Source organism: Oncorhynchus keta, chromosome 19 (genome assembly GCF_023373465.1).
Source record: "Oncorhynchus keta strain PuntledgeMale-10-30-2019 chromosome 19, Oket_V2, whole genome shotgun sequence".
NCBI classification, from domain to species: domain Eukaryota; kingdom Metazoa; phylum Chordata; class Actinopteri; order Salmoniformes; family Salmonidae; genus Oncorhynchus; species Oncorhynchus keta.
In genome coordinates this window covers 31,649,983-31,676,379 of record NC_068439.1, presented here as the reverse complement: position 1 = coordinate 31,676,379, position 26,397 = coordinate 31,649,983, and the positions used below count along the sequence as shown (strand labels likewise).

General features: G+C 44.0%; 1 protein-coding gene across 1 annotated transcript in view; it reads left to right on the top strand.

Annotated features, from left to right (window-relative positions):
* Positions 1-26,397, top strand: part of LOC118398063 (partitioning defective 6 homolog gamma-like) — a 37,860-nt gene that overhangs the window by 5,671 nt on the left and 5,792 nt on the right. The gene's annotated exons all lie outside the window — the stretch shown is intronic.

The following is a 26,397-nucleotide window of genomic DNA, read 5'->3' as shown; positions in this document are numbered from 1 at the left end:
GTATTCCTGCCTGTGTATCTGTGAGTAAATGGTCCCTGGGTCGTACCAGCAGTGCAACAGGGGCACCGTGTTAACCAGCACCACAGGTTTCCCGTCAGTCACGCTGTCCAAGCGTCTCCGGACCACCCGGAGAACAATCCAGGCCTCTTTCAGAGACGGTCAGTAGTTGGAACAGGCCTCAGGGCCTCTCACAGAGACATGACTCCGTCACTCTGATCCTATTCTAATGCAGTATGGGTCATCTGGACCCGCACACTGACTGAACAAACATTTCACTTGACCGTAACCTCTTGAGACAACAATGCTGCTCACAACAGCAACAGTCTTAAACATTCTTCTTCACTCGGTTTTGCGTGACCTCACACTTGGAGAAAGCTGGGAAGGAAATGATTTATGCAAAACACCCCTCCTGAGTGAAACTCTGGAATCGGTTTATAAAACTGAACAGAGCAGGTTAATGTCCCTGACAATGGAGTTCCACAGCCCAGAACCCTTCACTGCCTGTCAGTTTATAGAGACTTCTCTCTCACCACATGAAATCTGACCCAGCCAATCAGAGTAGACAAAGTCAGACAAGGCCCCAAGGGCCAGGTTAGTGGGGATAACTAGATCACCTCCATGGTCCACTGCCATGAGAAGGACCCATTAATGTGCTACAGGTGCACATCACCCCTCCTCCTGGGATCCCCGAAGACCCTCAGATCTCTGGGTAGTGACTAGTCCAGCGGGGAACTGAACCTGGAAGAGCCCCACAGAGGTTCCACTTCCTCTTGGTTTACATTAGATTAACTTTTACCCCTTTTTCTCCCCAATTTCGTGGTATTTAATTGGTAGTTAGTCTTGTCCCATCGCTGAAACTCCTGTGCGGACTCGGAAGAGGCGAAGGTCGAGAGCAATGCGTCCTCCGAAACACAACCCTCCCAAGCCGCACCCCTTCTTGACACACTGCTCGCTTAACCCGGAAACCAATGTGTCGGAGGAAACGGTGCAACTTGCGACCGGCCCGCCGCTAGAGTGCGATGGGACAAGGACATCCCGGTCGGCAAAACCCTCACCTTACCCGGACAACGCTGGACCAATTGTGCGCCATCTCATGGGTTTTTCAGTCCCAGCCGGCTGTGAGACAGCCTGGGATCAAACCCGGGTCTGTAGTGATGCCTCCAGCACTGCGATGCAGTACCTTAAACCGCTGCACCACTCGGGAGGCCCCTCCTGGTTTAATTCAAACTCTCCCCCAACTACCTTTCCCAACCCCCCTCCCTGTGTGAGTGTGGGGACCTTGCTGCTTTTACAAGGGTGTTTCTCTCTCTGACCGGTAACAAGGCCTGTTGTTGGTGTAGAGGGATCAGTCGGTGCAGCTGGCTTTCACCCGTCCTGCCTGTGCTGTCCATTGTTCAGTGAGTTATGAGGCTGTAGGATGATCAACTCAGACTGAGGGGGAGAGGGTTAAGGATCTTTCTGCACCTGTTGTTATACAATATTTTCCTGTAAAATGGGGAGATCCAGGAAGTTGGAATAATTCCCTAATGTCATTTCCTAGCTCGTGTTGATACTGGAGCCACGTCTGTTTTGCAAACTAATGATCAATAAACTGCCAAGATGCTGAAGCTGTGGCCTCGACTGGTCATGGAGGAAGAACAGTATTAGGACTGTCCTGTAGACGTATAGAGCAGAGATCGTTGGGAAATCTGGAACAGTCTATTCTAGTGTATCACCGTTACAGTTCGGGAGCTGATAAAGATACAAGCGGAGTATAAGGACAGAGGAAAAAGAGTTTGTGCAAAGGAGTAGTGGAAAGCAGGCCTGTATTCAGGCTCCCTGCCTGAGACAATGTGTAGCTGTCCAGTCATGGGGCCCTGCTGGTCACTCACATTAGCTGTGGGTCAAAGAGCTGTAGTGGGTGAGCTTTGTGTGGCCTCCATGGCACTGCAGTGGTGGAGCTTTAGTTTGGGTCTGAAATGTCACCCTTTTCACTATATAGTGCACTGCTTTTGAATAGGGTCATATAGAGTCACAGGCTTTAGTCTTTGGACCAGCTCTGGCATGACAACTTCTAATGTAAACCAAGCTGATGGTAATGGCTGCATAGGGTTAAGGTTCAACTTGTGAATTGTAACTTTTCATTGAAATTGATTCTAATTGCATTATAAATACAGAATGAAATAGCTGGCACACATGGTTTTTGTCAGGGGTAGGCAATAGAATCAGCCGCAGGCCGATTTGTTTTATTTTTTATTTTTTTTTTATTTAAAATTTTTAATTTAATTTATTTTTTTATTTTTTTATTTTTTAAATATTTTTTTTAATTATTTCTTTTAAAAAAATATTTTTTTTTTCAGAGGGAGTTGTCTGGGGGCCAGAACATAATTAGAATAATTTTTACACTGTGAGTTGACCAGATCTAAGGCCAAAATCAAATGTTACTTGAAAATAACAATTTCATACAGTTTCTTCAGAAAATATTCACACTCCTTGACCTTTTCCACATTTTGTTGTGTTGGAAAGTGGGATTAAAATGGATTTAATTGTCACTTTTTGTCAATGATCTACACAAAATAATGTCCAAGTGGAAGAGACATTAAAACAGAACACTATCTTCATTAGATAAGTATTCAACCTCCTCAGTCAATACATGTTAGAATATTTTTTGACGGTGATTACAGAGTCTTTCTGGGTAAATCTAAGAACGTTTCACACCTGCATTGTGCAACATTTGCCCATTTTTTAAAAATCTTTTCAAAATTCGTCAAGTGTTGTCAATTTGGTTGATCATTGTTAGATAACCATTTTCAGGTTTTGCCATAGAATTTCAAGCAGATTCTCAAACGGATTTGTAACTCGGCCACTCAAACATTCACTGTCTTCTTGGTAAGCTCCAGTGTAGCTTTAGCCTTGTGTTTTAGGTTGTTGTCCTGCTGAAAATTTAATTAATCTCCCGGTGTCTGGTGGAAAGCAAACTGAACCAGGTTCTCCTTTAGGATTTTGCCTGTGCTTAGCTCCATTCTGTTTTATCCTGAAAAACTCCCCAGTTATTAACGATTACAAGCATACCCATAACATGATGCAGTCACCACAGTTGATGAAAATATGGAGAGTGGTACTCAGTAATGTGTTGTATTGAATTTGACCCAAACATAACATGATGTATGCAGGACAAAACTTTAAATGCTTTACCATATTTTTTGCAGCATTACTTTTGGTGCCTTGTTGCAAACAGAATGCATGTTTTGTAGTATTTATATTCAGTACAGGCTTCCTTTTCAATGTCATTTAGTATTGTGAAGTAACTACAATGTTGTTGATCCATCCTCTTATCACAGCCATTAAACTATGTAACTGTTTTAAAGTCACCATTGGCCTCATGTGTTAGGAAGGACGCCTGTATCTTTGTAATGACGGGGTGTATTGATACACCATCCAAAGTGTAATTAATAACTTCACCTTGCTCAAAGGGATATTCAATGTCTGTTTTTACATTTTTACCCATCTACCAATAGATGCCCTTCTTTCTTTGCGAGCCATTGGAAAAGCTCCCTAGTCTTTGTGGTTGAATCTCTGTTTGAAGTTCACTACTCAACTGAGGGACCTTACACTTATCTGTGAAGTACAGAGATGAGTCATACAAAATTAATGTTAAATCACTATTGTTGCACACACTGTCCATGCAACTTATGTGTCTTGTTATGGAAATGTTTATTTCAGCTTGCCATAAAGGGTTTAGTAGAGTTATATTCAAGATATTTCAGCTTTTAATTTTCTATTAATTTGTAAAGTTTTGGATAAACATAATTCCTCTTTGACATTATGGGTTATTGTGTGTGTAGGCCAGTGACACGATCTCAATCCATTTTTATATTCAAACAAAATGATGAAAAAGACAAGGGGTATGAATACTTTCTGAAGGCACTTTACCTTGATTACATAGACACGATCACGTCTATTTTTATTTTATTTATGTGAATTTAAACTTTTTCCTGAATTTAAACTGTTGATATTTTTGGGGGATCAAAATAAAAATCACCTGTGGGCTGTTTTTGGCACATGGGCCCACCTGTTGCCAACCACTGGTATACAAGCAAAGCATAGATGGGTTTTTATTGTTTTGTGTTGGGACAATTCCACGGTGACGGAATTACGTATGGACTCAGTTCTTTCACTTAAAAATGTATGCCAAACAAAAACCCTTGATTTCAAGGTTTAACAAACCATACAACTCTATGCACAAGGACTACTTGTTACAATTTCCACAAACATTTCTAAAAACACGTTTTAATGGAAGAACTGTGCAGATAACTTTGGTCACAGAATTACGGTAAAGTCTCCCTCAGGTTTTTGTTTGGCATAGTCTCGGCCCAAGTCTGTAACCGTGGAATTACCCATACCTTTTCTTAAGACTATTTTTTTCTGGTAGATGTTTTCTAAGAGCCCTTATGCATCTGATCCAGGAATCAAAGCCTTTACTAATGCAACATTTTTTTTAAGATGGAAAATGCTTGAAAAATGTATTTGTGCCTTAATTTCCCCAAACGATAGACTTTGCTCCTATGAACTTCTCATGTTGGTCCTTTCAGATGGAAATGCCCATAGGCAGAAATTAGGAACGTATTTCACTTAAGATGTTACTGGGGTGCCACACAGTCAACATAAGTTTACCTTAGGGGTCTCGTTAACCTCAATTTTCAGGTACAGCCAAATGTTTTTTTCTGGTTGAAAACACTGCTTGTTTGTTTTACCTGAACCCCCCCCAGTGCACATACTTAATTAAAACAGTCATATAGAGTTAAAAAAGGTCATGTTGAATGTGCTCCATCAGAATCCTTCCTTCAACTACACTAATGTAGCAGACTTCCTGCCTTTTAACCAAGCAAAATACATTACTTATTCTTTTTTCACGTTTTGGGAGGAAATTTAGTTTTTGAAGACAATGCCAGCACCGAACACCGACTAAACTTTAAACAGACGACGACAGCCCCTCTTTCGCAAAACCCCCAGTTGAAATAAATACTGGGAAAGTTGGGAAAGAGGAGGTGGGTGATTTAGGCCAAGGTCGTCGCAGTGTGGCCCGTTTTTAACATGGTGTTGTGTACATAACCTCAACCTCCTGTACACTCACCTGTGACAACTAGAGACCGGTAACGGCGTTAGCCAAAACAGTGGCTCTGTTACTTAGTACAAACCCACAGGACCGGCTGTCAGAAGGAAACGGCTTTGTCCAAGTTTGTCTCTTAGTTTATCACTTAATTTGGCAAGGACCATAGTGAACAAATTGGTATTATTGTTTTTACTCCTTTGACTTGGAGTCGAGTTTTCACAACAGACGTTCAGGGGAAGTGTTATTGTAATTGTAGACTCTATTTGAAGTATACATCTGTTGAGGAATAAAACTTGGCATGGTTTGAATAGAGGAATGTCATTCACACTGTAACAGAACCCTGCCGTGGGGCACTGTCTGGACTGGACTGATTATATAGTAAACCGGCTGCTTTGTTATATTTCTGTCGTTACTAAACAAAGTGGGGTGGTGCTTTACTAAGCATTGAAACAAACAACCCTCTCCAGTAAGTAGAAGTTAATTCCCCAGAGAGGATGTGACTCCAGACCAGAGTATTGAAGAGAGCCAGTCAGTCAATTCTGAAGTCTCTACAGAAAGCTGAGCCCAGACTGCGGACTGTATAGAGACGTAGAGAAGGCCCAGGCTGACTTGAATAGATCTCATCTGAAAGACTGAGTCGAAGTCATAACGATTTAGAACTTTCATCAGTATTGCCATTTTAGATTGGAGTTGTATCCAAAGTTAATCTTCTGTGAAATGTTTTTTAGGTCCATAACGTTCTCCCTCTCATCATGCTGATGGGTTGTTGGAGGAGAGACCATTTAGCATGTCTGTTAACAAGTGTCTCTTTTGGCAACATGCACCTCCTTTCCCCCAGGTGTAGCCCCCCCACCCTCCAGGTATGTGACTAATGGTCATTGGCTGCAACTTACAAAACATCCCAATCAACTCCTTAAGACTTGCCTGTAGCTTCTCTGCACTATTAGTCGGTCATTGCATCCCTCCTGTGTATGCTGGGTGTTTGTTTGTCTACCACAGCAGCATGAGGTACTGAGCCACGGGGTACTGTCTGAACCTCTGGTCCACCCAGACCCCTCATTACCACAGGGCTTCTGAGAACTCCCCCCTGGAACAGGAACACGTTGTGTTACCTACCACTCATTGCACTGCAGACTCCTCCTGAAGAGAGGCCCACATGACAGATGTTTCACATCTCCACCAGTGTTGTGTAAAAAGCTGTGTCCCCTGAGCATTTTAAACCGGGGTGTAGAGTCATTTTAGCCTCAGCCCTTTGTCCCCTCCAGTCAGAACAGTGACAGCAGAGCAGGCTTAGGGATGTCACTCTCGTGCCGCGATCGGATTAGATGTCTGATTTTAGTTTAATGTAATATTTATTAATGCGAGAATTTGGCCTTCCTCCTCCTGGCCTTATGTAAGTATACAACCTTGCTTGGTCAGAGGAGAGGACTGCAGCATCCCTTGTATTATCGGCCATGGGAATGCATTAACTGTGCAGTTGACTTGTCTTATTGTCCATCTCTTGCTCAGATTTCAGGGATAAACGCCTGGTTCTGTTTGGGATAGTGGTTATGAAACGGGACATGTATTTGCTGGTCCACATGTTGCTCTGGACAAACAGACAAGCTCTTGAAATGGGAGGAAGAGAACCAGCTGTCAGTAACCCCTCTGCCCCTCTACTTCCACCCAGTCCAACGGAAGGTTGCAAGTTCAAACCCCCGAGCTGACAAGGTACAAATTTGTCGTTCTTCCCCTGAACAGGCAGTTAACCCACTGTTCCTAGGCCGTCATTGAAAATAGGAATTTGTTATTAACTGACTTGCCTAGTTAAAGGTAAAATATATAAAGTCTGAAAGAGGGAGAACCGAAAGGGAGAGAAAGGCGTCTGCAGGTTTAGGCTAGTCCAGTCTGCTGTGGTTCTGTTATTCAGACATCAGACAGCCCTGTCTGGGTCATTGGTAATCCCAGTCATATCAAGTGGGGAGACAGTGCTGTGGTGCTCAGGCTATGCTGGACCATTACCTCCCAGAGAGGGGGGACACTGGCGGGCTGTTCATAGAAATAGCTTCTGCCTTCCTGTAGGTTGTTATAGCAGTTGTTTTGAAGGGCCTGGCTGGCTGGCTGGCTGGTCTGTGTTTGGCTTCCCTCTGCAGTTTATTTGGTTATCCTGCCTGCTTCCCGTAGTAGGCTGTCCTGTGTGTGTTCCTGGACCATGCCAAGTGTATCTACACTACGGTGGTATGCTGGCCTGACCAGAGCAGTTAAAAGTGGTGTGTGTGTGTGTGTGTGTGGTCATTTCCTCCCTTGGTCCTCAGAGAGTGCAGTAGTTGGAGTGTGATGGAGCTGTGGCTGCCTGCTAGGAGCAGCATGAAAGGTTAGCACCATGCCTGATTGGGGCTGGCCCTCTGTCTGCCTCAGGCTGCCTGTTCTCTTGAAGCAGGACTATTATGAACAGTTTTTATTTGGGCCCTAAATGAAGCCATTTGTTTTGGTGTCAGTAATGCCACACCACCCCCTCCTCCACCCATGCACTTCCCATTAACAGGGCCAGATACAGTAGTTTAGTTTACCCAAGTTTGTGGAGTCAGTATACGGTCATGGCAATAACACAGCAGCTTGTTGTTTTAGGAGCTTCACAGGAGCAGAGGATGGTTGGGAGGAGAGCAGAGGATGGTTGGGAGGAGAGCAGAGGATGGTTGGGAGGAGAGCAGAGGATGGTTGGAGGAGGAGAGTAATCTGCACTCTTTCCTTTTATTAATCTCCCCCTCCTTGAATCCCTCCTTCCTGGTCTCCTCTGTCTGCTCTAGAGATCACACACACCTCTTTCCATCCTCTCTCTAAACTAGAGTGGAGGAGTCGTCTGTTCCCTTTAATTAAACTCTAAACGTCAGTTTTTTTCCTCCCTCGCCTTGCTTCATTTTGCTTTACGACCTGCTTTGAAAAGGCCTCGGCTGAGTCGGCCCCCACAACCTAAGTTTCCAGACACACTGCCATGATTCCTGTGTGAGTTTCTCTCCGACATGATCTGAGACTGTGCCTGTACCACTGCATGTTAGCTTACATGACCTGTTGTGATTCTGAAAGCTGTAGTTCTCCAGAGACTTAACAACCAGCTCCTCACAAAAACAACTTGCAAGTACATCTGTTTGCCCAAACCCATTCCTGCAGCAGCCTGAACCTTGAGTGTGTTTTTAGACCAGGTAAAGGAGGGGAGGTTTAGCCTAGTGCAAGGCTATCGTTATTTATAGTCCCAGCCAGGCGGTGTTTTAGTGAATTTTGGACCCAACCCAGTCACATGTGGTTTTGGAGAGGACTATCCCTGTGCTGGGCGGGACACTGGAAGAGGTTAATTGTGGGTGCTGGTCGGGGAGGGAAGCATTTAGCCTACTTTATGTCCGCAGGCTGTTTGAGGAGAGGTTAGGGTTGGGAGCAGGCAATGTCTCTATGCAAACCATAAACCATCTCTCTCCAGTTCCTCTAAATACTGATCTAATGTAGGACAAGGCCAGACATGTGGGGTGTGTGTGTGTCACAGCGGTGAACACCAGTGCATGTTTGTGTTGGGAATTCTGATGCCCTTTGAGAAGGAAATAGGTTACCTTGTTTTAAAGCCTTGCTGCTTGCTGCATTCACTGTAAATTGGGCGGGACATGCCTCGTCTCCTGTCGTGCTGAAACGGCATCCTTTATTCTACACTGAACAAAAATATAAATGCAACATTTACAGTTCATATAAGGAAATCAGTCAATTGAAATAAATAAATTAGGCCCTAATCTGGAATTCACATGACTGGGACGACAGATATGCATCTGTTGGTCAGAAAAAAATTTGGGATGTGGATCAGAAAACCAGTCAGTATCTGGTGTGACCACCATTTGCCTCATGCAGCGCAAGACATCTCCTTTAGAGTTGATCAGGCTGTTGATTGTGGCCTATGGAATGTTGTCCCACTCCTCTTCAATGGCTGTGAGAAGTTGCTGGATATTGGCGTGCACTGGAACATGATGTCGTACACATCCGTCCAGAGTAGAGGTCGACCGATTTAATTAGGGCCGATTTTCAAGTTTTCATAACAATCTGTGTTTTTGGACACCAATTTGGCCGATTTTGTATTTTTATTTGTTTTTTTACACCTTTTCTTTAACTAGGCAAGTCAGATAAGAACACATTCTTATTTCCAATGGCGGCCTAGGAACAGTGGGTTAACTGCCTTGTTCAGGGGCAGAACGACAGATCTTTACCTTGTCAGCTCGGGGATTCAATCTTGCAACCTTAAGGTTAACTAGTTCAGCGCTCTAACCACCTGCTTTACATTGTACTCCACGGGGAACCTGCCTGTTACGCGAATGCAGTAAGAAGCCAAGGTAAGTTGCTAGCTTGCATTAAACTTATCTTATAAAAAAACTATCATAATCACTAGTTAACTACACATGGTTGATGATATTACTAGTTTATCTAGCTTGTCCTGCGTTGCATATAATCAATGCGGTGCGGATTCGTGAAAAAGGACTGTTGTTGCTCCAACATGTACCTGACCATAAACATCAATGCCTTTCTTAAAATCAGTACACAGAAGTATATATTTTAAAACCTGCATATTTAGCTAAAAGAAATCCAGGTTAGCAGGCAATATTAACCAAGTGAAATTGTGTCACTTCTCTTGCGTTCATTGCACGCAGAGTCAGGATATATGCAGCAGTTTGGGCCGCCTGGCTCGTTGCGAACTAATTTGCCAGACATATGTAATTATAATATGAAATAACATTGAAGGTTGTGCAATGTAACAGTAATATTTAGACTTGTTGATGCCACCCGTTAGATCAAATACAGAACTGTTCTGTATTTCACTGAAATAATAAAGTTTTTGTTTTTGAGATGATAGTTTCTGGATTTGACCATATTAATGACCAAAGGCTCGTATTTCTGTGTATTATTATGTTATAATTAAGTCTATGATTTGATAGAGCAGTATGACTGAGTGATGGTAGGCACCAGCAGGCTCGTAAGCATTCATTCAAACAGCACTTGTGCGTTTTGACAGCAGCTCTTCTCAATGCTTCAAGCCTATCAACTCCTGAGATTAGGCTGGTGTAACCGATGTGAAATGGCTAGCGTCACCAGTAGGCTCGTAAGCATTCATTCAAACAGCATTTTCGTGCGTTTTGCCAGCAACTCTTCGCTGTTTATAACTTCAAGCCTATCAACTCCCGAGATTAAGCTGGTGTAATCTATGTGAAATTGCTAGCTAGTTAGCGGGGTGCGCTCTGAGACTTGGAGTAGTTGTTCCCTGTGGCTTTTGTGGAGCGATGGGTAAACAATGCTTCGAGGGTGGCTGTTGTCGACGTGTTCCTGGTTCGAGCCCAGGTAGGAGCAAGGAGAGGGACGGAAGCTATACTGTTACACTGGCAATACTAAAGTGCCTATAAGAACATCCAATAGTCAAAGGTATATGAAATAAAAATCGTATAGAGAGAAATAGTCCAATAATTCCTATAATATTTACAGCCTAGAACTTCTTACCTGGGAATATTGAAGACTCATGTTAAAAGGAACCACCAGCTTTCTCATGTTCTGAGCAAGGAACTTAAACGTTAAGCTTTTTTACATGGCACATATTGCACTTTTACTTTCTTCTCCAACACTTTGTTTTTGCATTATTTAAACCTTTTTGAACATGTTTCATTATCTATTTGGGGCTAAATTGATTTTATTGATGTATTAAGTGAAAATAAGTGTTCATTCACTATTGTTGTAATTGTCATTATTACAAATAAATAAAAAAAAATGTCCGATTAATCGGTATCGTCTTTTTTTTGGTCCTCCAATAATCGGTATTATAAAAATTATAACCGCTCGACCTCCAATCCAGAGCATCCCAAACGTGCTCAAAGGGTGAGTATGTAGGCCGTAGAATAACATTTTCTGCTTCCAGGAATTGTGTACAGATCCTTGCTACATGGGGCCGTGCATTATCATGCTGAAACATGAGGTGATGGTGGCGGGGATATGGCACAACAATGGACCTCAGGATCTTGTCACAGTATCTGTGCATTCAAATTGCCATCGATAAAATGCAGGTGTGTTCGTTGTCTGTAGCCTATGCCTACCCATACCATAACCCCACTGCCACCATGGGGCACTCTGTTCACAAGGTTGACATCAGCAAAACGCTCGCCCACATTAGGGCATATATTTAGTCTGCAGTTGTTAGGCCGGTGGGACGTACTGACAAATTCTCTAAAAAGACGGTGGCAGCTTATGGTAGAGAAATGAACAGTCAATTCTCTGGTAACAGCTCTGGTGGCCATTCCTGCAGTCAGAATGCCAATTGCATGAGCCCTCAACTTGAGACATGTGGCATTGTGTTGTGGGACAACTGCACATTTTAGTGGCCTTTTTATTGTCCCCAGCATAAGGTGTGTGCACCTGTGCAATGAGCATGCTCTTTAATCAGCTTCTTTATATGTCACATCTGCCAGGTATATGGATTGTCTTGGCAAAGGAGAATTGCTCACTAACAGGGACGTAAACAAATTTGTGCACAACATTTGAGAGAAATAAGCTTTGTGTGTATGGAACATTTTCTAGAGTCTTATTTCAGCTCATGAAACATGGATCAACCAACACATGTTGTGTTTTATATTTTTTGGTCTATTTTTGCTCTGTGTAGTTTTACTCTCATACATTGTGGTAAGGTTAACTTTGTACTTTTAGCAGTTTCTTGTCTTTCACATAATACAATTGTTTGTATCTCTAAACAATTCTGGAATGGCATAAACATTCAAAACTCTGTCCCCTGTAGAGTCCTGTAGAGTTGTGGTGGTTGATGACCAGGGATCAGAGAATAGAGTTTCTGTAGCAGTCATAATCGGCCCCATCTCTCCCTCTCAGGCAACACGGCTACATGTGCCACACTATCTGGGCCCTTTTAATAGTCCCGTCCGCTTGTGGACCACATGGGGTTGAGCCGCCAGGAAAGAGCAGTGAGAGAGTGAATGGAGCGGTGCAGGGAACGATGTGTTCTGAACATCTCCACTGCCGCCTCTGCCAGAGTTTTATTTCTGGACTCCATAATTACTGAGGAGGGCCTCTCATCCTCAGCTACTCAGCACCTTTACACACTGGTCTATCTGGGAAGCCATGTTACAAACAGGTCCAAAGCAGAAATGTCTTTGTCCACATAGTCCTAACTGTAAACACCCCCGATGAAGTCCGGAACCGTGACGCAAGTATTTAGAAGAACCATAATTGCTCTAGGAACGTTTTTTGTTTGTTTTTGTACTTGGTTCTCTCCTATTTAGGGATATCCACATGTATTGGTTGCAGTATTGCCCACTACCTAGCATGTAGGGATCCACAAATCCTGTCGCCTGAAGGCCATCAGGTCTTAATCCACGAGATCAGCCACCCTGCAGAAATGTTGGCGGCAGTCATTATCTAGTCCATGACCTTTTGACCTCTGTCATAAGTTCATCATCATTGAAGCAAAAAAACTCTCTCTGCATGGTCCCAAATTCACTTTGCCTGATAAAGCTCTGCCAGCTGCTGTGTGTGTGTGTCTGTCTGTCTGTGTTGTGGAAGCCAACCAAGAGACGGGCTCTCTGCTCTGGCCAAACTCTCGCTACTCCTCCCCCTCTCAGTGAACTAACACAATTAGCCCCGATGCAGCGGTTCGGTGGGCACACAAGGGCATCACTCAATGTCTGTGTTTTTATACTTGCACAACGTTGACATGTTTTTCCTAGAAAGGCTCAGTTGTGACTCGTGTTCTGCAGGGTGTTTCACTATTGTTTAAGTACTCTGTCAATCCCCCTGTGAAAGAACAGCACTGAATGTGACATTATTTTGTGGCTTTTATGTTTAGGGTGGGAATGTTCATCTGCTTTATTCACATCACCATGGCGACAGCACGTTAAATTCTGATTCTCTGATCTCCAAATGGTGCTTTGTGTAGATAAAATATGAACATGCTAAAACGCAACACTCGTCTGACTAGTAGTACTTCCAGTCCACAGGTGGTGTTTGGGGGTGGTGGTTGGGGTGTGCTGAATCTGCTGAAGGGGATTAAAGGAACAATTCATCTTGAGTTGAGAATGTTTTCAGAGAAGAGGCAGATATAGGTCATCATGTAAAACAGTGAGACAGCCTGCCGTGCCCCACCTCTTAAATCTAACATCCACTACCCCACTAGGACCAGGGAAGCGCTTGGTCAATGTTAACTGACAGTGGAGTGTTTGATTGGCTGCAGAGGATCAGGAGAGCTGTCAATCACAAAATTATATTGGCTGAGCTGGGACATGCAGGCAGGCTACAGACCCGAGCATGAACTTATTATTATTATATATATATTTTTAACTATGATGCCCCACCTCATTGCAGAAAATGTTTTTTTTGAGGAAAGCAATTTCAATAGGTTAAGCCTAATCCCGTTTCTTGTTTACCTAATATAAGCATCCCCCATGCCTCTCTGTGGTCCTTTGCTCATAGAGGGTATGTGGTCTGATTTGAGTTATCTCTTATTGGCTTTGTAACTGCAGTGCAATAACTGACAGCAGACAGACACAGGGAGGGAGAAAGAGATGATGGAGGAGACAGGCCCCTCAACAAACATGTGGGCTGTCGGCCAATCAGGCCAGCTCAGCAGTTCAACAGTTCAGGGCAGTGGGATGGGAGGAGGAGCAAAGGAGTTCCAACTCTTCTCAGATGACTAGTGGAGACTAGACTATAAATAGTTTAGTTTTGTAGACTATAGATACTGACAGCTAGAGTGGAAGCACTTCAGTTCACCAGACACAAGTTTGGCTCAGCGGTCAATCTATAGTATAATACTGCAATTTATTGAAAACGGTTTGTGTTCCTACCTTATCACTGTTGTAAGCAGTCCTGACTTTAAAGTATTTGTGCATTATCTCAGGGGGCCCATTGTAATGAAATAGTTTTATTTCACTTTGATTTTTTTGCTACGTTTGAGAAATTGAGTTGTGGGTAGGGTATGAGCTACTCGTTATGTGTCACACGCATGTCAGCAACACACAGGAAGCAGTTTGGTTGTGTGGATGGTTCAGGTGTAGCAGCAGAGCTTCAGACCAGGCCTTTTATTGTTTCAGGTGTAGTTCCAGCCCGGGCCTGTCCCAGCCTGCCTAAGTTACCCAACAACACCCAAGGACAGAGGTTCTACTTGGGGAGGAGAGGGGCTGACACTGCCCCGTGTGGACAGAACCAGCCTCTCGCTGGCTCTTACACAATGTGAAAAAGGAATTTCACAATGTGAAATAATGTTATGGCTAAGGCACATTATAAAATATGTGCCCTGCACATTGATGTAACATGTGCAGGATATTATCAAATTATCTCACATTGTTATGTAGATCTGATTTATGTACAGTAAGCAAAAATTCACATTATTCTTGCCAACCACAAAATAAGATATGTCTCGCTCTGAGAGGGAACCACAGTGAAGACAGTTTTTACTGTGTTTGAGTGAAACCCTCCAAAGCATTAGCTTACTGTGAGACTCTCTCGGCCTCTCTCTCTCTTTTGTCTTTCTCTAATGGTGGATGAAACCATGACGCTTTGTCCCCATTAGTCTGCAGCTACCTGTCCTAATCCCTTCTTTCCCATTCCACCTCCCCAACCATCATTTAATGATGTGTAGCTTGCTCACTTCTCCCTGTGCCTGACAGGAAAACCTCAAGGCTGCAATCCCAACTCCACTTGGCCACTGGTGTAATTCTCACTAGTACGGGAGTTTGTTTGCCAGTGTGAGTCGTGTGTGTGTGTTTGTGTGTGTAAGTTGTGAGGGCTGGTGTGTGAATGTCAACCTGGACTGTTGTGATTGGACAGGCTGGGTATTAGGGGTAACTGGGCTCCTGGGACAAGACCTGAGAAATTAGAAACATTTTCCTCAATGTCGCACTAATGAAATTCCATGCGAATACACAACATGTGTAGCAGCAGACTTGCAAAATATAAAATGGCACATTATCCAAACAGGTTGTAGCATAGAAGCCACAATGTAGCATATTTGCCATAAATTCAAAGCACAATGGACACTGCCGTAGGGCACACGTATGCAGTTAATAAACCCTACAGGAAACCCCTACAGTATAGCCTATAAAATAACACGTGACTCTTCAAGCGCTCACAAATTTGATAGCCATATGCACAATTCACTACATGGGCATCTGTTAGACCATGAAGTCTGTTAACAATTCAGAGGCATGATAGAATTGTCCATCTTCTCCTATCTTAGAGCCTAGGCTATTTTCATATCCAGTCCCAATCACACTGACACCCAAAATCCTGACTCCTGTCTCGCATGAAAGTTCCTACCTTTTATTCTGTACTCCATAGGTAGCATTATCAAAGCACGTCTCTCGTTTATGGATGTCAAAATACCACTACAAACATTTCCCCTGCTTCTCTGCACTGTCTCATATTTGCTGCCCATATGGGCATTTCAGTAGAGAATGTGTGATCAACAAACTTTGTGTGTGTACATACACTTAGGTTGGAGTCATTAAAACTCATTTTTCAACCACTCCACACATTTCTTGTTAACAAACTATAGTTTTGGCAAGTCGGTTAGGACATCTACTTTGTGCATGACACAAGTAATTTTTCCATCAATTCTTAACAGACAGATTATTTCACTTATAATTCACTGTATCACAATTCCAGTGGGTCAGAAGTTTACATACACTAAGTTGACTGTGCCTTTAAACAGCTTGGAAAATTCCCGAAAATGATGTCATGGCTTTAGAAGCTTCTGATAGACTAATTGACATCATTTAAGTCAATGGGAGGTGTACCTGTGGATGTATTCCAAGGACTACATTCAAACTCGGTGCCTCTGCTTGACGTCATGGAAAAAAGACGTCAATCTAAATCAGCCAAGACCTCAGGGGGGAAAAAATGGTAGACCTCCACAAGTCTGGTTCATCATTGGGAGCAATTTCCAAATGTCTGAAGGTACCACATTCATTTGTACAAGCAATAGTACGCACGTATAAACACCATGGGACGATGCGCCACGCGCCCGATATGGATATACAGCTTGTCACCGTTAAGATGCCTTGAGATTTGTACTAATTCCACTCATCTCCCCGTTATTCATGAGCTGATCTGCTATCTGTATAATCATCAACTAAATTTTGCCAAATTATAGGAGATATTCTGTCATTCATTAACGGAGGTTATCTAGCAAGCTTTAACAACTTTGGTCACTTGAATTTTGTTTGGCTGCTATTACAAAGTGTGTGTGTGTGTGTGTGTGTGTGTGTGTGTGTGAGATTTAAAAATAAATACAAATAAAGAATTGTGGAGAACTCTGGCATAGTGACCATATCTTGGTTTTAAATGAGCACTTCTGATTTTTGTGGTATTTCCTGGGACTCTCGGGATAAATATTAATTATTTGCGGTATTAAACCCCCACTGGGTATAGAGCGCCATGTGATCTGGTAGTCAGACTCCCCGGATCCTCTCTAATGAGGAGAAGTGAGGTCAGGAGATGTGGGATGGGGATAAAGAGATATGGAGTGTCTGTCGGTGAAGGTACAGTCCTTTATCCTTCTCTCAGGGCCTGTTAGTTGTCACCCAGAACCTGGGGAGATTAGAGCGAGGGTTAGGAGGAGGAGGTTATGTTTAGGAGGTCTGGCTCTGCTCACTGACAGGCAGGCTGGTGAGGGGGTGGAGAGATACCCGGCTAGACCAGGCCAGGGAGAGGCTGTATCTAGTGTCCAGGCAGGGATGGGTACACCCTCATTCACCACAACACAGTTTATCAGCAAACCCCCCTCTGCTGCCAATGTAGATGTCTTGTCTATATTGGTCTCACTGGGACAGTGGTGGATAGTCTTCTCTCTAGAGTTCAGAAACTCTTGGGCTTTAATCAAATGTCACACTCTCACCACCACCACCCCCCTGCACTAATAAAGCCTTCTGATATTTCACCATTACTGGAACATCCAATGATGCACTTGGTTTACAGCCTGAGACTGTCTATGACTCATATAGCTCTGACTCCTCCAGGCTTTGTGAGTGTAATGTATTAGGCCAGGGGTTCCCAAACATTTTCACTCGGGGGACCCCCCCGTCCAGCGCACGTCACGTCTATTTCTATGTGCACAAGAACTGAGTTTGTCATGAGACAAACTGTTCACACCCCTCTTGGTGGTGGAGAGAATTTCAGGTTTAAAGCATATTTCCTGCAATTCTACACATTTTGTCATATCTAAATCGAATTAAATTTTATTGGTCTCACACACACTACCGGTCAAAAGTTTTAGAACACCTACTCATTCAAGGATTTTTCTTTATTTTGACTATTTTCTACATTGTAGAATAATAGTTAAGACATCTAAACTATGAAATAGCACACATAGAATTATGGAGTAACCAAAAAGTGTTAAACAAAACAAAATATACTTGAGATTCTTCAAATACCCACCATTTGTCTTTATGACAGCTTTGCACAATCTTGGCAAAAATAAAGAAAAACCCTTGAGTAGGTGCTCTAAACCTTTTGACCCGGGAGTGTACATATGTTTAGCAAATATTATTGCGAGTGTAACGAAATGCTTGTGCTTCTCGTTCCGACAGTGCAGCAATATCTAACAAGTAATATCTAACATTTTCACACCTAATACACACACATCTAAGTAAAGGAATTGAATAAGAATATAAAAATATATGGATGAGCAATTTCAGAGCGGTATAGGCTAAGATGCAATATGTGAAATACGATTTGTATTTCATGTACCTTTTGACTATTGGATGTTCTTATAAGCACTTTAGTATTGCCAGTGTAACGGTATAGCTTCCGTCCCTCTCCTCGCCGCTACCTGGGCTCGAACCAGGAACACATCGACAACAGCCTCCCTCGAAGCAGCGTTACCCATGCAGAGCAAGGGGAACAACTACTCAAAGTCTCCGAGCGAGTGACGTTTAAAACGTTATTAGCGCGCACCCCGCTAGCCATTTCACATCGGTTACACCAGCCTAATCTCAGGAGTTGATAGGCTTGAAACATTGAGAAGAGCTGCTGTCAAAACACACAAGTGCTGTTTGAATGAATGCTTACGAGCCTGCTGGTGCCTACCATCACTCAGTCATACTGCTCTATCAAATCATAGACTTAATTATAACATAATAATACACAGAAATACGAGCCTTAGGTCATTAATATGGTCGAACTATCATCTCAAAGACAAAATGTTTATTCTTTCAGTGAAATACGGAACCGTTCCGTATTTTATCTAACGGGTGGCATCCATAAGTCTAAATATTCCTGTTACATTGCACAACCTTCAATGTTATGTCATAATTACGTAAAATTCTGTCATATTCGTTCGCAAAGAGCCAGGTGGCCCAAACTGTTGCATATATCCTGACTCTGCGTGCAATGAACGCAAGAGAAGTGACACAATTTCACCTGGTTAATATTGCCTGCTAACCTGGATTTCTTTTCGCTAAATATGCAGGTTTAAAAATATATACTTCTGTGTATTGATTTTAAGAAAGGCATTGATGTTAATGGTTAGGTACACTTTGGAGCAACGACAGTCCTTTTTCGCGAACGCGCACCGCATCGATTATATGCAATGCAGGACACGCTAGATAAACTAGTAATATCATCAACCATGTGTAGTTATAACTAGTGATTATGATTGATTGTTTTTTATAAGATAAGTTTAATGCTAGCTAGCAACTTACATTGACTTCTTACATTCGCGTAACAGGCAGGCTCCTCGTGAAGGCAGGTGGTTAGAGCGTTGGACTAGTTAACCGTAAGGTTGCAAGATTGAATCCCCGAGCTGACAAGGTAAAAGATCTGTCGTTCTGCCCCCGAACAAGGCAGTTAGCCTAAGAACGGTGGGTTGTCATTGAAAATAAGAATGTGTTCTTAACTGACTTGCCTAGTTAAATAAAGGTGTAAAAAAAAATAATTGGTGTCCAAAAATACTGATTTACGATTGTTATGAAAACTTGAAATCGGCCCTAGTTAATCGGCCATTCCGATGAATCGGTCGACCTCTAGTCTCCACACATCAGATAGTGCCCGTGACATTTTCCTGTAAAGATTTGGGGGACGAAATCGACTCCTTTTGTAAGATACATTTTTAAAATGAAATGTGTATGGAAACCGGTGCAAGCTAAGGAAAGACTAACCAGCAGAAATGAACAAGTTAGAAATGATTTAAACACACTTGGCTATAGGCTACTATTTACTAGTTAACAAAAAATTCTGTATATCATATATATTCACCCCATCCAGTATTGTAATCAAAACTTACCAGAAAGTATGTAGTCCTTGGCTCAGACAGTCTAGTAGTGTGGGCTCAATAGCATCTCATTTGTGTGCAGGATCTTGAGAATCAGCTGTACGTGTGATGGAAGAATGCGCTGTGCATGCAGAGGGTTGCAATTCCATTGAATTGGGGATAGTTTAACCAAAATATGCCACAAGAATTGCCTTATGTGTATCCCCCAAAAAAGGTTCACTGTTAAAAGTTGATGAATTTAAGCAAAATTCCCGGGCTTAACTTCCCATGGAAAATTTCCCAGAAAAATTCCAGTAATTTCCCGGAAAGTTCCCGACCCTTTGCAACCCTAATGACGAGATAAACTGATGATGCACTACCCAATTTCAAAATTTCACATTGTGCATTCTACTAATACAACATTCAAGAGTAAGTTGAAAGCTGGACTGAACCACTTGTATTCAGCTACTCCTCCTGTAAATGAATTCTAATGTATCCACTAAGGACTCCTACTGTACATTTTCTCTCCAAATGAACAGTGTACCAGATCCAGTCTTTCAACCTGGAGCTGGTACATTTTCTCTCCAAATGAACAGTGTACCAGATCCAGTCTTTCAACCTGGAGCTGGTTAAACGTTCTTTGAAAAACGAAAGAGTCTGAAGCTCTTTCACCTCTAACTGTCCTCTGTCATTGTGCTATGTCTGTGTCCTCCTACTCTGTAGTGCAGTCTTGTCTCTTCCTAAAGCTAAAAGCTGTATTGTCGCAGGCGGTATCAGGCTAAAAACGGCAGCAGTCTACTGCTGTTGTGGTTGAAATAACATCTGTCCCTAATCCACCATGTCTCCCATAACTCCTACTCTCTAGTGGACTACAATGGCAATGGGCTCTAAATAAGGCTGCTTTTTTTCAGACTATTTGGGCCACGCTTTTTGGACGCTATTAGAAATCACTTTTCTCCCATTTTGGAAAGTAGGGGGTCGGTTGAGTGAGCCATTTGACATGAAGTGGCCTTCAGATAAATTCCCTCCCTGGAGAGGTTCAGACTGAGGGATGTCTATTAGGAGAGATGTATTCCTGTGTTTTCTCTGTGTCCCCCTCTCTTCTCTCTCTCCTTCCAGTCTCTCACTCCCTATCCCTCTTTCCTATTTCTCTTTCTCTCTCCATCCTCTTCCTCTTATTTGTTAAGACAGGTGGCCTGTGGCCCTGACTCCCCAGCATACCGCTGTGATTTACGCCACCCTGCTCCCATACGCTGCCACAATCCGCGCTGTCGCACAATCCCGTTTCTAAAAATCTGCTGTGTCTGGCTGCTGCTGTAAATGTGAGGTGGACAAAACAGGAAAGCTCTGGCCTCTATTCACAGAGCGCCTCAGATCTAGGATCAGCCCCCCCCCCCCCTTATTCATTATGATCTAAAAGGCAAATTGAGAACCTTTATAAATATGGGGCCCTGAACTTCCAATTTACTGCTGAAAGACTTTCCTTCTGTACTTTTGGGACATATGGATGTCGGTGTTCTGAGGGTGACCATTTATCAGAGCGGTTGGAAGATGGCTGAATGACAAACAGTAGTAGTATGTAGTACTCAGTCTACTCATCTCTCTCTTGTGATGTGTCTGAAGAGGAGGAGGAGAGAAGGCTAATCCTCTGTCGTAGTGTTCCTGTTCTCCACCCCGATCTCTTCAGCAGCAGCCCCCTAACTGGTCCCAGATGTCTGGTGGTAACAGGCAGGGGGGAGGAGGGCCGTGCTGCTGAGTGTGCACTCTCAGGGAGCTAGAGCTCCTCCTCTCTTCCTTGCCCCGTCTCACTTTTATGAGAGTATTTGAATATAGTCACATCTCCAGAGGCTTTCCTCTCTTCCCCTGCCTCTAGCTCTGCTCCCTGTTATAGAGGAGCAGTGGTTGTAAGGGCTCAGACTAATAGTTCTCGGGCACTTTTTGTGTGTGTGAGGAGACGGGATATTAAAGGGTTTCTTTCCCCCACCAGCCATTGACTATGTATGTTCTTAGGCCCCTAAACATTCCTCCCTGACCCTGCTACCCTGGCAAGAATGACAACGGTTTTTAAAAATAAATAAAAACAACTTAAATGCTTCTTTTATCCTAGGGGATTCCCTTTTTCCATGTTGGCGTTAGAGGAATCAGGCATGTCCTCTGCTGCAACTCAGACCTTCCTGATGCGGTACGGACAGATGTGATCACACAGGTTTTAAAACCTCTAACTGGCCCTCTCGATGCAGGTGATGCACAACCTCTGGTGGCTGGTGTTGAGCTTTCTGGAGATGTGGATGGGATTTCTCCAGTTCTCTGACCAAGGCCAGGCTAACCACAGCAGCCAGGGCCAGGCTAACCACAGCAGCCAGGGCCAGGCTAACCACAGCAGCCAGGGCCAGGCTAACCACAGCAGCCAGGGCCAGGCTAACCACAGCAGCCAGGGACATAACGGGAAAGGCAGATGTGTGCCGTGCCCTCAATACCCTCTATACATGCTCTGTGGTGTTTCTGGTCTGTACTGGCAGTAAGTGCAGTTAGTCACTGTGTAGTCACTTTGTTCCTGTGGTGTTGTAAGAAAGACCCCTTGTATTGTCTCTCTGGCAGATCGATAGCCTAGCTGTGTTTTGCGTGAGCAGTCTTTGCAGTAGCCGGAGTACAGCCGGAGTAGTGGTTACTCATGCTGTTTTTAGAGGAGGCTCTTGATCTTTGGGGTCATGTGTTCCTCAGTGAGCTGGCTGTTCAGGCCTAGCAGGGGTCTGTAGCAAGGTCCCATCTAAATACTAACATTTCTTCCAGGGATCACACCCAGTTACCAACCCTAACCCAAGCTTGGCCTGGAGGAAGGATGTTCTCACCCTCTCTCTGTGAACTCTAACCTCCGATCTCCCACACCAGCCTGACGGTTTGTTCTGTTCTTGTGTGGCTGCTGCTGGCTGACCAACATGGTTCTGACAAGTCTCTGTTAAGTATTTAACTCAAACTGAAGGAACATTCAGGGTCTGGATCCCGTAGGCTACACATGGTGAACAGAAGAGATCATTAGAAGACTGCATTACACATGGCGAACAGAGAAGATCCTAGAGGACTACAGTATACCTGGGGAACAGAGGAGATCATAGAGGACTACAGTATACCTGGCAAACAGAGGAGATCCTAGAGGACTACAGTATACCTGGCAAACAGAGGAGATCCTAGAGGACTACAGTATACCTGGGGAACAGAGGAGATCCTAGAGGACTACAGTATACCTGGGGAACAGAGGAGATCCTAGAGGACTACAGTATACCTGGCAAACAGAGGAGATCCTAGAGGACTACAGTATACCTGGCAAACAGAGGAGATCCTAGAGGACTACAGTATACCTGGCAAACAGAGGAGATCCTAGAGGACTACAGTATACCTGGGGAACAGAGGAGATCCTAGAGGACTACAGTATACCTGGGGAACAGAGGAGATCCTAGAGGACTAAATCAAATCAAATTTATTTATATAGCCCTTAGTACATCAGCTGATATCTCAAAGTGCTGTACAGAAACCCAGCCTAAAACCCCAAACAGCAAACAATGCAGGTGTAAAAGCACGGTGGCTAGGAAAAACTCCCTAGAAAGGCCAAAACCTAGGAAGAAACCTAGAGAGGAACCGGGCTATGTGGGGTGGCCAGTCCTCTTCTGGCTGTGCCGGGTAGAGATTATAACAGAACATGACCAAGATGTTCAAATGTTCATAAATGACCAGCATGGTCGAATAATAATAAGGCAGAACAGTTGAAACTGGAGCAGCAGCACAGTCAGGTCGACTGGGGACAGCAAGGAGCCATCATGTCAGGTAGTCCTGTGGCACGGTCCTAGGGCTCAGGTCCTCTGAGAGAGAGAAAGAAAGAGAATTAGAGAGAGCATATGTGGGGTGGCCAGTCCTCTTCTGGCTGTGCCGGGTGGAGATTATAACAGAACGTGGCCAAGATGTTCAAATGTTCATAAATGACCAGCATGGTTGAATAATAGTAAGGCAGAACAGTTGAAACTGGAGCAGCAGCATGGCCAGGTGGACTGGGGACAGCAAGGAGTCATCATGTCAGGTAGTCCTGGGACATGGTCCTAGGGCCCAGGCCAGTTGAAACTGGAGCAGCAGCATGGCCAGGTGGACTGGGGACAGCAAGGAGTCATCATGTCAGGTAGTCCTGGGGCATGGTCCTAGGGCTCAGGTCCTCCGAGAGAGAGAAAGAAAGAGAGAAGGAGAGAATTAGAGAACGCACACTTAGATTCACACAGGACACCGAATAGGACAGGAGAAGTACTCCAGATATAACAAACTGACCCTAGCCCCCCGACACAAACTACTGCAGCATAAATACTGGAGGCTGAGACAGGAGGGGTCAGGAGACACTGTGGCCCCATCCGAGGACACCCCCGGACAGGGCCAAACAGGAAGGATATAACCCCACCCACTTTGCCAAAGCACAGCCCCCACACCACTACAGTATACCTGGGGAACAGAGGAGATCCTAGAGGACTACAGTATACCTGGGGAACAGAGGAGATCCTAGAGGACTACAGTATACCTGGGGAACAGAGGAGATCCTAGAGGACTACAGTATACCTGGGGAACAGAGGAGATCCTAGAGGACTACAGTATACCTGGGGAACAGAGGAGATCCTAGAGGACTACAGTATACCTGGGGAACAGAGGACTACAGTATACCTGGTGAGCAGAGGACTACAGTATACCTGGTGAGCAGAGGACTACAGTATACCTGGTGAGCAGAGGACTACAGTATACCTGGTGAGCAGAGGACTACAGTATACCTGGTGAGCAGAGGACATCCTAGAGGACTACAGTATACCTGGTGAGCAGAGGACATCCTAGAGGACTACAGTATACCTGGGGAACAGAGGTGCTGAATCCCAAAAATCTCTGCATCATAACTTTTGCATAATGTAGGTGTGACATGCCACATGTTGTTGTCTATCACAAATACCAACTAACCCCCAGCTCAGATCATTAGTCTTACATCAGACTAATTACTAAACAGATTACGCAACAGAACTAGTCAACATGTGATTTATGTTGCAGCAAAGGTGTTTCTTATTCATGTTCTGTAAAGCTAGTGTTTGGTGTTTATTAATGCTCTGTAAAGCTAGTGTTTGGTGTTTATTAATGCTCTGTAAAGCTAGTGTTTGGTGTTAATGCTCTGTAAAGCTTGTGTTTGGTGTTTATTAATGCTCTGTAAAGCCAGGCTAATGATTGGTTTGTCAGAGGTGTAGAATGTTCCCATTTATAAACCAGTCTTTGTGTCATCTGTACTAGTCTGTACCAGTCTTTGTTATCACATGTCAACAACACTGCATCACACAATAAGCACTGTTCCTAGATTCGAACTGGAAAAAAAACTGGCTTAAAAATAGTGGCTCAAATGGAGACTGTTTTCTACTTTATGTTTTTCATTGTGCTCTGTGCTGACCAGTAGGCTACATTCACCTTGCTGGTGAAAACATGCATTCAGTACTAAACTTACTACAAGATGTTTGAGATCAAAGCACACGAGGAGGCCTAATGACTGATCATAACTCTTTAGATTCCTGCTTTTATTGGACTTAGTAAAAACCCAGTAGGACTTGAAAGGAGGCTCTTTTTCACAGGTCCAGTTAACAAGAGGAGAGAAATGTAGGGAATAGGGTGCCATTTTGGATTCAGCCCACTCTATAGAGAGGATGGAGGATTAGGACTAGCTGACAGACAGTCAAGGCTAAAGTAGCTAGAGTAGCTACAGACACTGAGTTAAGTTAAACCTGTCCAGAGATATCTCCATATCCATCAGGCGCCACATTCCTGACTGGTGAAACTCCACAGAGCCAGCCTGCAGTCTGACCGGACCGTGGGTGGAGGGCCTTCTCGGCCCTCTTACACACGGAGGAATGTAGGCACTTTACTTTTCACCCCTAAACCCTGACCTGTACTGGGATGGGAGAGCCACGTCAGGTGACTGGCCAGCATCGCACGGCTTCATTGAGGCTTTTCTTTTTTTGTTGTACCTTTAGCACTTCATTCACTGTGACTCCATCTGAAATGGCACCCTATTCCCTACATAGTTCACTACTTTTAACCAGTGCCTATGGGGATGCCAATTAAGATGCCTCCCAGTTTGTTTTCAGACTAGTTCTCATGAGGAAGATGTTCAAGGTTATTGGGTTCATGTCATTGTTTTCAGTTCCATGCCCAACTATTCAGCTGTGTTCTCTTCACTCAGCATTAGTACCATTATTTATGTTTTGTGGTGCATCAGTCAACATCGAGCTGAAGTTAATTGACTCGAGAAGCATTCAGACTTTTTCTAAATTCCTTTGACCCCGACGCTCTAGAAGCCACATCATGCTCTGATCATTCGATTTCATCCAACAGGGCTGCAGATCTCACATTACTGGGCTAATTCTCCTTCCATCTTACCCTCCCAACTATTTGGGTTTGAATGAATTGTCTTTCCATTCTAGTCAGCAGTCTGTTCATCCGTCCTGGAACTTGGTGTGACGCCACCCTTTTCTTCTCCCGCTCTCTCTCGTGTGTTTCTGAGAATGTTCACAAACTCTTTCTTGACCCTCAACGTTCTGTTAGTTCGGAAAGGTCATTGGGAGTCGGTTAGTTCTGATGTCTGGTAACGACCGGCGAGCCTTTGATCAATGAGTTCACGTTTGCTTTCCCATCATGCCTCAGTGCAGCGGGATTATTCTTGTCAGGAGTTGTTACGGCAGCCTGCGTGACTGGGCACGTTGGGCAGATGAAACACAGACTGAGACCACAAGCCCAGCATCCTCTGCCTGTCTCTCTCCATGCCAGTCAGACAGTACTGGGCCTAGTCAAGGGGAAAGAATTCTGTTTTGATCCACTCTTGGCACAACAGGCAGTCCCTGGTCTGGTCAGGTGTTGTCTGGTCCAAACTGGCCTCTACCACGGCATGCAGTCCTGGGATGGAAACTCCAGCCGGCTGGTTGTGGGGCCAGCCAACCAGGAGGCAAGCTGACAGAATAAGGTCCTCCGATAAATCCTGGTTCTAGTGCCAGGACTCGGGTCCCAATAG